Consider the following 11120-nt stretch of genomic DNA (forward strand, 5'->3'; position numbering starts at 1 on the left):
TGTTTTAATGTGAAATGCCAACCTAAGTCCAAACTATTTCACAAGTGGCCTCTTACTAAAACTCTGTAAAAATGAAAAAAAAAAAAAATCCAGAACACAGGAGCAGCCAGGTAACCCACAGTCTCAAGTCCTCTCCTAAGTGAGGTGACAGAAACAGCTTGTATTTTTGTTTTATATTTATTTTAAGTCATAAGCAATATATTTTCTAAATCAATCACTCCTATCTTCCTATCCTATCCTATCCTCCTATCTTCATTCCTTTCTCTAAGCTTCAGAGCTCTCTTTCTCTATCCACTTCTTCACAACCCTAAATAACTTCAGGCTTGTCTCAACTGCTTATAGTAAAGTATATAATGTTCTAGAAAGTGTACTAGTTGGGGATCAAGAGACCTGAGTCTTAGGTCTATTATTGCCTAATACTGCCACTAACTAGTTTGGGGATTTAGAGTTAACATTTAAATTCTCTGAGACTTTAGTGGTTTCATTATTTTTTTTTTAATTTTTTGAATTTTTTTTAATTTTTGAATTTTATTTATTTTTTATACAGCATGTTCTTATTAGTTATCCATTTTATACATATTAGTGTATATATGTCATTAGTGTATATATGTCAATCTCAATCTCCCAATTCATCACACAACCAGTGGTTTCATTATTATAGTAATGCATTTGGACTAGACAATTGAAGATCTAAGATTCTCTAACAACATTTTCTATAATGTTAGCAACACTGACTAGTTCCTGAAATTAAGCAAAGGTCTCAGAAAAAAAATTCTTTTCACAGTAAGAAGAAAATGGTTGATGCATCCTAATTTCATCATCTACAAAGTAAGAGGTCAATAGATTGTTTCATTCTTGGCATAACTGGAGAAATACAGGATTACACATGTTAGCTAAAACTTCAGTGAAACACAGGAAAACATTGGTTCCAATCTTAAGAGGAAAAAGAGCAAAGAAAATCTAGTCCATATACCAAATGAAAGAATAGGCAGCAAAAAAAGCAGAGGGAGAGAGGAAAGCACAAAACAAGATGGAAAAGGTAAATAAAAGCAAAAATGTAGTTCTGAAAATAAATATAAATAAATTAAAGTTCTTTATTAAAAGATTAAGACCAAAATTGGGTTAAGAAACAAAATCCAACTATATGCTGGATTTAAAAATATACATGTAAATTAAAAGTAAAAAGATGGGTAAAGATCTACCAGGTTTATGTAAATAAAAGATTAATAGCACAATAAGTAGACAAAAGGAACTAGATAAAACAAAGACTGTAAATTTAGAGTAAAAAAAGATAGACTTCACAACAAAGGTGTAATAGGTAGGAGCCGTTATGTACCTAGTAACTGGCATTAAAGTGTATAAATCACACAGCTCTCAGATATAGTGGGAGAAATAGGCAGATACACAACTGAGACCTTGAAACTTCCTTCTCTGATAAATCAGTAGGCCTAATATAAATTATATTTAACTGGTAATTTTTAAATAATATGATTGTTATAGTTTAAAGTTTATGCCCTTCCATGAGTACATAGACTTAAAAATATGTAGAATGTTTTTAGAAGTTAATCATGTAAAAGAACAAAAATTAAACTTTGACAAATTCTATAAAGGACAAGTGTACAGTCTACATTCTGCAACTCTAATGAAATAAACTAGAAAATAGTAACAAGAATTTTAAGAAAGGAAACTTTATTTGTAAATTAGAAAACATACATAAGTAACTTGGATCAAAGAAAAGATAAAAATTGTGTTTACAAATTATATGAATGTTAGAAAATTGAATATTAGAACATTTCATATTAAATCTAAACAATAGATTTAAAACTAGTCAGAGGAGATAGGAAATTTCTATACTTGCTTTATTAGAGCAGAACTAACACAAGTAAAAGACTTAAGCTTAATTAAATTTAAGAAGTTAGAAAGTAAAAATATTTTTTGAAAGCAGAAGGAAATAAATAACAAAAATTAAAGCAAAGAGTAATGAAAGCAAACACAGAAAAATGTAATAGTCAAGCATATTCTGGCAAGTCCAGAAAAAAAGTTAAAAAGATAAATAACTTAAGACAAAATTACATAAAATGAGAAATGAGAGAACTAGAGATATGAGAGATACTCTTAAATTATACAATATAATATTGTGTTAAACTTTCAAAATTCACTAATGTTCTGGGAAAATAGAAATGGCTAAAATCAACTCATTAAGACTAGTAAATTGAATAGGACTTTGTCAGTGGAAAAAAAGATTAATTAATTCTAATAACGTTTCTAAGTCAAAACTACTTTACCAGTCTTTGCAAGTCTTAAATAATCTGCCCATCACATATACCATTTTAGCACAGAAAAAGATGGAAAACTTTCAGACCCCTTTCACGGTGAGCTTAGCCATAAGAACCTAATAAAGATAACATGGGGAGCTTCCCTGGTGGCACAGTGGTTAAGAGTCCACCTGCCGATGCAGGGGACACGGGTTCGTGCCCCGGTCCGGGAGGATTCCACATGCCGCAGAGCGGCTGGGCCTGTGAGCCATGGCTGCTGAGCCTGCCCGTCCGGAGCCTGTGCTCCGCAGCGGGAGAGGCCACAACAGTGACAGGCCCGTGTACCGCAAAAAAAAAGAGATAACGTGGGGAAAAAATTACAAACCAATACTACTTCTGAGTATAGATATAAATTCATAAGTAAATTTCTTGAAATTGGGATCTCATAATTAAATAATGAAGACTGTGAGCTTTTACCCTACTTACAGCAGACAAGTTAGCCTGCCATGGTTTCATGTGGCAGAAGAAATGAGACTTTGGGGTCAGAGACAAAAGATTTTATTACTTATAGCACAGGAAGCAGCCTGAGCATCAGTATGTATGTCAGTGCCCCCCATTCTCAGGGGGATGATGCAACATAGGCCCAGGTAGATGCCTGCACATTCAGTGGGTTGCTTTACAGGAGAGGAACCCTGAGCTTAGGAAACTTGAGTCTTTAAAAGTGGGCAATAAGCATCCTCCCATTGCCCCAGAGGGAGACATTATCTTTATTATAGTGGACAGTAAGCATGCTTGCTGTTTGCTCCAGAGGGAGACACTATATCTTCAAGGCTATAAGCAAACCTGCCCTTTGCTCTGGAGGGAAAGACTATCTCCATCCATGAAAAGATATTCTGAAACAAAGAGCAGTCAGTGCCTCTGCTTACAAGATACACAGAAATGTGTGAGACCCATGAAGACTTGCCACCCAACACATCATCAGTAGGTATTATTCTAAAAATGCAATATTTAATATTATTCTAAATTTAAATAATATTAAATAATATTTATAAATATTAAATAATATTTAATATTATTCTAAAAATGCAATATTTAATATTTAAAAATACAAATAAGGCAAAAACACAACAATATAATACAATTCAACATCTAGTCTTTGTGGTTAAAAAGAAAAATTTTTTTATAAATAGAAATATTATTTCTTTAAATGTCTAATTGAAATCTATCTGTTAAAATCGACGTAAATATATTAAATGTTATCCTAAAGCAACACGCAACATACTTACAGTGAAACCCTATAGGCATTCTCTTAAAATTGGAAACAAAATAAGGACGGCCATTATAACTGCTATTATCTAACATTATTCTGGAAGTTCCAGTCAATGAAATGAAAATGAAACATATGTAAGAAGTGTAAGTATCAAAAATCATCATTATTTTAAGTGACACAGTTATACATAGACAAAGCAAGAAGAACTAAGGAAAAACTTTAAAAATAATGAGTTCAATAAAGAAGCCACAACAAAATAAACATTTAAAAAAATGTCCAGTGCCAGCAATAATGAGTTATTTTAAACAATGTTAAACCATAATAACTAGTTACATAAGATTCCATTCCTGCTAGCCTCAAAAATTTTTAAAAAATAGAAATAAACTGGACAAGAAAGAATGCCACCTATACAAAGATAAATTCAGCACTTCTGAGGCTTTCAAAAGAAAGTATTTTAAAAAAATAAATCACATTGATCCTAGGTGGAAAAAGGAATTTTGAAAGTTATTAAATATTTCCAAGTTGAGCTGCAAATATAACTATATTCAATTAAATTCCCAGTAAGAATTTAGGGATCAGACTTGATAAAATATTTTTAAATGTATATGGAAGAATATCACATGATGATAACAAACAAGTTTCTAAAAATAAGAGTAATGAGAAGGGACTTATCCTTCTAAATATTAAAACATATCATAAAGCTACAGTAAAAACTCAACAAGCAAACAAAAACAGTGAAATTAAAGAAAAATCAGCATATAGTGCAGTGGGGAAAAACAGAGATCAGAAAAAGGTATACACATCATAAATCAGTGGAGAAAGGATGGTACTGAGCCAAATAATTTTTTTCTTAAAAAAACAAACAAACAAAACTTAGTCTCTCTTATATAAAATAATTTCTGGATGGTAAAAGTTATATTTCTAAAATAAAACCATAGGAAGCTAGAGTAAAAGATTGGTGAAATCTATTGGGGAGGGCAAGGACAAAAGCACAAAAGTCAAGATGGAATAAGTCATGAAGGAAAATAAGAATAGATTAACTGAAGAGAAATAGAAATCTTTATAGCAAAAAAATGTCACTATAAGCAGCATTAAAAGGCATTCTATAATGACAATAAAATATTGCAAAAGTAATGATAGATGTATTCAATAGTGGGAGACAGCATTGGGTAGTTTACAAGTTCAAGCTGGAATTTATGTTCAAAAAAAGTTCATGTGTTATTTATGATATAGAATAGATGAAAGGAGATAGAGAGAAGTGATTAGGAGCACGGGAGCAAATCCCAGTTCCAGCTCTTGCTAGGGATGTCACCATGCCTCAGTTTTATCATCCCTAAAATGAGAATAATAACACCAAACCTCACAGTGTTGTTGGGAGAGTTATGAGAAATCACAGCTTGGCAAGGGAGTAAATACTAAATAAATGTTAACTATAGGAGTATTAGTTGCAGTATGGGGTATAATAAGTTACACTTTCACTCTTGACTCACTTATCGCTCTCCGTCTGTGTCAGGAACTGGGTGAGAGGTAAACACAGGAATCTAACTGATGAGCATCTATACATAATCCTAATTGTTGATTAAACCGGATTAGAGAAGCAGCTCAGCCTGTGGCCCAAAGAAGTGAGTCTTATTTGGAGAATAAGAGAAACAGAGAAGCTGGCTGCATCCTGGAGACCAGCTGCTCCAAGGAGATGAAGGGGCTGAACCGAGAAGTCTGGGGACTTCATAGGGTCGTGGTGGGAATAACTGAGTTGTTACCTTCTCCCACGTCACCAGCCAAAGAACTCGTTCCACCTTGGGATCCAGAGAGGATCCCAAGTCAGTGTTCTGCATACACATCTCCTTCCTGGTCAGCGGAGGGGAAGCCCTCCTCACCTCCAATCATAGAAACATGAGGTGAGAGGGAGAAGCATTCCGCATCCCACCCCCCCCCCTTACTATTTGGAAATGATTTTAAATGAAGAAATTGCAATGGAATATTTTACTGCCATTCAAAAGTATGTTTTGGGGGTATTGGAAAATTGTCATAATACAGTGCTGAGGGGGTAAGGTGAAGCAGAGTCCTGTTATTTATTCATATTTGCACAGGAAAATTCTGTAAGAAATACAATAAAATGTTAAAAATTGGTTATTTGAGGGGTAGTGAATTTACAGGCAATTTTAATTTCTTATAGTTCACTGTATTTTCAAAACTTTCTACAGTTTCTTATTACATTCCTATTCAGAGATAAAAGAGAGAAATATGACTCTTTACTAGCTTCTTCAGACAATTTCAATTTCTCAAACCAACAGAACTCTAATTTGAAAGGATTTAAAGTATATGGTTTACTTCTTGGCACAGAGATTTTAGAAATGGATCAGGAAAGAGAGACTTTTCCTTTATTTCTATATGCACATCTGTATTTTTTATAAGCATGTATTACCCTTGAAATTAAAATATAAGCCATTAAAATTTGCATTTTAAAAAGTGGGTTTTTTTTTAAATCTTCTACATCAAGAGACAGGAAAAACAAAGCAAAGCCAAATATATATGCGTAAATGTTAAAGTTTATGGTTGGGCTTGGGTAGCCTACCACCAAGAAGCTGGGTATTCATTTCAGGGCTCTGTTTCTGTGAGGTTCAAGGGCACCAAATGGGCATTATAAATATTAATAAAAACTTCAAAAGCTAAACCACATTTTTATGGAGTTAGGAGCATAAACTGAAAGAATTAATTTGGGAAGGAAAAGATGGTGGTTTTCTATGGTTGTTTTGTTTTGCTTTTGCTGAGAAATCCAGCAGTTCTTATTCTGTCACAATAAGGAAAACTGTATAGTTTGTTGTTTTGAAAACCACTGATGCTTGAGTGTGTATCAGGTCACAGACAAACACGCAGAGGGTCAAAAATATTGTTTTCAGAGTAGAATTTATATCTAATTGTCTAGTTATGATCTAGCCCCCAGGCCCTCCAGGGGTTGGGTCATCTATTAGACGATACGTGTAAGCTTGTACATATGTGTTTTCTAAAAGCTGAATCCAAATCTGAAGAATGTGAAGGGCAAAAACATAACTGCATAACTGACCTCTTGAAAATAATAACCAAATTGAATGAGCAGAAAGGATGGGCACTTCTAAGATGGAGCTGCCGGACGGTGAATTCACGGGGGCAATGATGAGAGGGGACAGCCCTGCAGTCCTACCTTCCAGCCAGACTGTGCTCCCTTTATAGGCCTGAGAGCAGCTGCATTAAAGTTTAATCATAATAAGACTGTGTTCTATTTACATGGCCTCTTTCATCCCAAGAATTTGAGGACTTGGTGGACCTCCTCACATTTATCTTCACATCACCTCTGAAAAGCAAGCTGGAACAGGTGTTGTCTTTCTTTTACAGGCTGGGAAACCAAGGCAGGTAAACAGGTCTGCTGTGTCCCCTGGTGAGACAGGGAGTTAAAGAGGGAAGGCTGCACGTTTTTGTCCCTCAGAAGGAACCAGGCTAACACACAGGAAGGACTAAAATCTGCCTTCCAGTTCAGGAGGAATCTTGATGATTAGATAGAGTATCGGTGTCAGTGAGCAGAGTGAGCAGATGGATAGAGGTATGAAATAAGAGGTTCAGGAAATGCCCCATCTCAGGACGTGGAGAAAAGGTCTCCTTGACCAGTAGATGTTGAAAATTCCACACAGAGTCCTTTCTCTATGTTATTGCATTGCAATCTCAAAACCCCCGTGTAAAGTGTCAATATCTCTAGAGGCATACTACAGTATGTTTAGCCACTCTCAGACAATAGCATTGCAACAGTAATTAATTTATGAAATTTATCTTTAATTATATTATTAGCTGAATCCTGACTCTCAATAGAGCTAGGAGCCAGGCAAAATACGTTTTGATGGAAGGAAGGAGTTATCAGTTATGCTCTGCAAACTCAAGTCCTTTTTGCAAAGAAGCTATATATTAATTAATTCAATTATTTAACTAGAAAAATTGGTCCAGACTATTTCTGATGGAAGCAGAATAAGGCAGGGAGAGAATAATAATAATCCTGGCTCGAGTCTTGCCTGGCCATCCACCAGCTATACAACAGCAGGCAGTTCAGCCTCACTAAGCCTCCACTTCTCCTGTGTTACATAAGAACAATCATGTGTGATCTCAGTTTGGATTCCCCCAAGGGCAAATCTTGAGTCAAGAATGGGGAGCAAGTTTGAGTGGTAATCCCTGGGACCACTGGAGAAGTGAGATGGGAGGGGGGGAAAATCAGTCCAAGTGGCTTCAGTGAGCGGTTCCCACTGTGGTCACTTCTTTCAACCCCTGTGAGGACCCTTTGGGACACTGTGGGAACTTGCTTCAGAATTGTCGCAGCAAAGGGAAAAGAAGCTGGGGGGATTTATACAGGAATTCCCATTCTTCCAGGGTTGAGGGTTGTTCCTGGGCCAAGGATTCATGGGTACTTCCCGTTTAGCCCCCAACTAGGCTGAGGATCTTCCCATGAGGCCAGAGCACATGTCAGGCAGAGAGACACCGCCATCACGCAGGAGACCAGACTGCCCGCAGGAGGCTTCCTGGGGTGGAGCAAGGAGATGGAGATGGGCACCAACGGTGTCTGTCACACACAGAGCCGCTTCATACAGCTGCTGAGGAAAGTCATGGAGGATAATGTGAATGTGATTCTTAGCATAACATCAGGCACATGAGAAAGAGCCAATGTCAGTCGCTGTGATTGTCATTATTGCTACTTTTTTTTTTTTAATTAAGGTGGACCTAAGCTTACTGTCACAGCAGAGGGTTCAGGGAGCCACGAGAGAGCCAGAGCCCCTGGGTAGGTCTGAGAAGAGAAGCCATAAGAATTCAGAAGAGTGAAAATAGTACAACCGTGAGGGTGTCAAAGGCAACCTTCATGTCCTTCCGAGTTCTGCCTCCGTGATCCTGGGGGACACTGGTGGGTCAGCTTAGCCAGATCTCTAAAGAGAACCAGAGAAGAAAAAGAAGTCTGCATGTCCTTGCCACCAGCCTTCCAAGGTAGAAGCACACCTGGCAGTGGAAAATCCCAACCCCCTGGCTGGGACAAGAACTATCTGACTGCAGAAGGAAGCGCAGTAAATATTTCTGGTTTAACCTGGGCCACATGACAGCTTCTCTGAAGTTTTACTTCAACTTGAGGCCCAATTCAACTGGCATGAATCCCCACAAGTTAACTCCCAGGGAAAACACAGCCATTTGAGAAGAGAACTGACACCTTTTGCAAAAGAGCAGAACCTTCGGTCCGGTACATGCAGGATGACTGTCTTCGACTGAGGTGAGATATAATAGATCCAGGTGAACCCCCATCGACAGGCACGGCGGCCTCGATAGCTGAATCCATCACCATTCCCCCTGTGCAGTGTTGTGCTTCCACCCCCCTTGTATATGGAACACGGCTTACAAAAGGAAACCGTTTTGTTTGGCAGGTGGAAAATCATTTCAATTGTGCTATTTTTCTGTTTACCCGAATAAATATAAAGATGCTTTTCTTTTCCGCAAAGAATTGTTATTGCTATTTGAATCTATGTTGCTTCCAAAACAAACATCTTACTTTTAGTTCAGAGAAGAGCATTCTATTCCACAGAGGAGTGATATTCTTCAGAAGGCTGGTGGGAAACTTGTAGAATATATTGAAAGGATAAGACTAATTCCAGAATAAACAACCTGGAAACTTTGTTTTCTGACCTCTAATAACTATGAATGGTCCCTCCCATAGGATGTACTATGGGAGTGACTGGAACATGAAGGATTGGCTTATAGGACAAAGCCAAGGGTGGTCCAGTCCCTCTCTATATCCACAACTGATCTTACAAGACTATTCTGAGAGCTGTCTGTCTCTCTTTCTCTCTGCCTATACAGAGCCCTGTCTTCCCCTATAAGCCCACTTCTGCTTCCAGTTGTGTTCTGTGGAAATCTCACTCCCTCTCTGATGAGCAGGTGCTTACTGAGACCTGGACCAGATCTTAAATTACAATGAGTCTCATGGAAAAATTACTGGATTCACTTGTGGCTTCCTTCTACCATCCCACCATTCAAGTCCCAACTCCTGCAGGGAGCCATATCTACCAGCTGTCTGTGTCATTGCCTGGCCAAATCTGTCTAGGATTTCTTTTAGTCTGATTTTGCTTTTATCCTTCCAATCCATGAAATGGATGCTAACTTACATAAGAAAATTCGATAAGTAAATATGCTCTTGTTATTGACCAGCCTCTCTCTCTTTTGTCTTTTTTAGGAGTCAACATGATTATCATCCTCTTCAAAACAAGTGACAATTGGGCTTCCCTGGTGGCGCAGTGGTTGAGAGTCCGCCTGCAGATGCAGGGGACGTGGGTTCGTGCCCCGGTCCGGGAAGATCCCACATGCCGCGGAGCGGCTGGGCCCGTGAGCCATGGCCGCTGAGCCCGTGCGTCCGGAGCCTGTGCTCCGCAACGGGAGAGGCCACAACAGTGAGAGGCCCACGTACTGCATAAAAAAAAAAAAAAAAAAAAAAAGTGACAATTAATGAGTGTATTATCCTGTGCCATTCTCCAAACACAATGAGGGCAATAGCATTATCCCCATTTTAAACAGGAGGAATCTGGAACTTGGAAAGTTAAGTAACTGACCAAAGCATTGTACAGCTAGACAGGGCAGCACTGTCAGATTTAACCCAAGAATCTGCATAGTTTGTGTTTTAAACCACCATGTACTTCTGCCTTCCACCATCTGATTAGGCTGTGGAGTCCTGGGGGACCATCTACCATAGCACATATGCAGATCTTCTATTAATAAAGGCTGAAACCTTAATATCTTCCACGTGTGGTGCCCCATACATTTACACAGCCCCTTCCACATGCATTCTCTTATTGAATTTGAATGGTAACAATCACGATAGGGATCAGTCAGGCACAAGTCTGCTTTCTCTGCTTAAAATAGAAAACTTGAAATTCAACATTCCCTATCCACAAGAACAGCCAATAAGTGACATCTACTTAGCATCGTTCTTTTTTTTCCTCTCCCGTCAGGGTACAGGCTTCTATCACACATCGCATCCCTCTTTTTCGTTTTGCCGCTATGGAAGCAGAATGTTGTTTCCTCTAAGAAAAGCGTTCCCCTGATGGGAGTGACACGCCCGTATTAATGGAGGAATAAAAGTCTCACGATTGAAACCTAGTTAGAACCTGCAGAATTTATAACTCAGCAGCAAAAATTTTCTCTTTGCAGAAAACTGGGACATAATCAAGGCTTTCAATGGAGGGCAGAAAAGGGAAATCACAGAAAATCAATTCAGTATTTTTGAGGCGTGGAATGGAGATAAAGGAAATGTTCTCTCAACGATTTTGTGGGCAGAGAGATATGATAATTGTTTTCCTCTTTAAGGCCAGGACTTCTCCTCAGTTCATGGTGTGACCTTGCTGTGTCTTTCTGGGGTCTGATCCTGTTTCCCCCAGTAACTTTAAGAATATAATCACATACTGGTAAAGAGCTCAGTGCAAACACTGAATGACTTGGGTCACCATCACAACACTGCCACTCATCAGTGTTCTGACCTAAAGCAAGTTCTTTAATAGACTTTCAAAGTCCATTTCCCCATCTGTAAAATGGGGATAATAAATCTG

General features: G+C 38.0%; 1 long non-coding RNA gene across 1 annotated transcript; it reads right to left on the reverse strand.

Moving 5' to 3' along the window:
• Positions 1–1672: 1672 nt before the first annotated feature.
• On the reverse strand, positions 1673–10830 carry LOC125964258 (uncharacterized). Its single transcript, XR_007477128.1, has 2 exons — positions 8738–10830; positions 1673–8462 (listed from the first exon to the last, which is right to left on the reverse strand). It is a non-coding gene; the product is annotated as an uncharacterized LOC125964258 (long non-coding RNA).
• Positions 10831–11120: the final 290 nt, after the last annotated feature.

Source organism: Orcinus orca, chromosome 1 (assembly GCF_937001465.1).
Source record: "Orcinus orca chromosome 1, mOrcOrc1.1, whole genome shotgun sequence".
NCBI lineage: Eukaryota > Metazoa > Chordata > Mammalia > Artiodactyla > Delphinidae > Orcinus > Orcinus orca.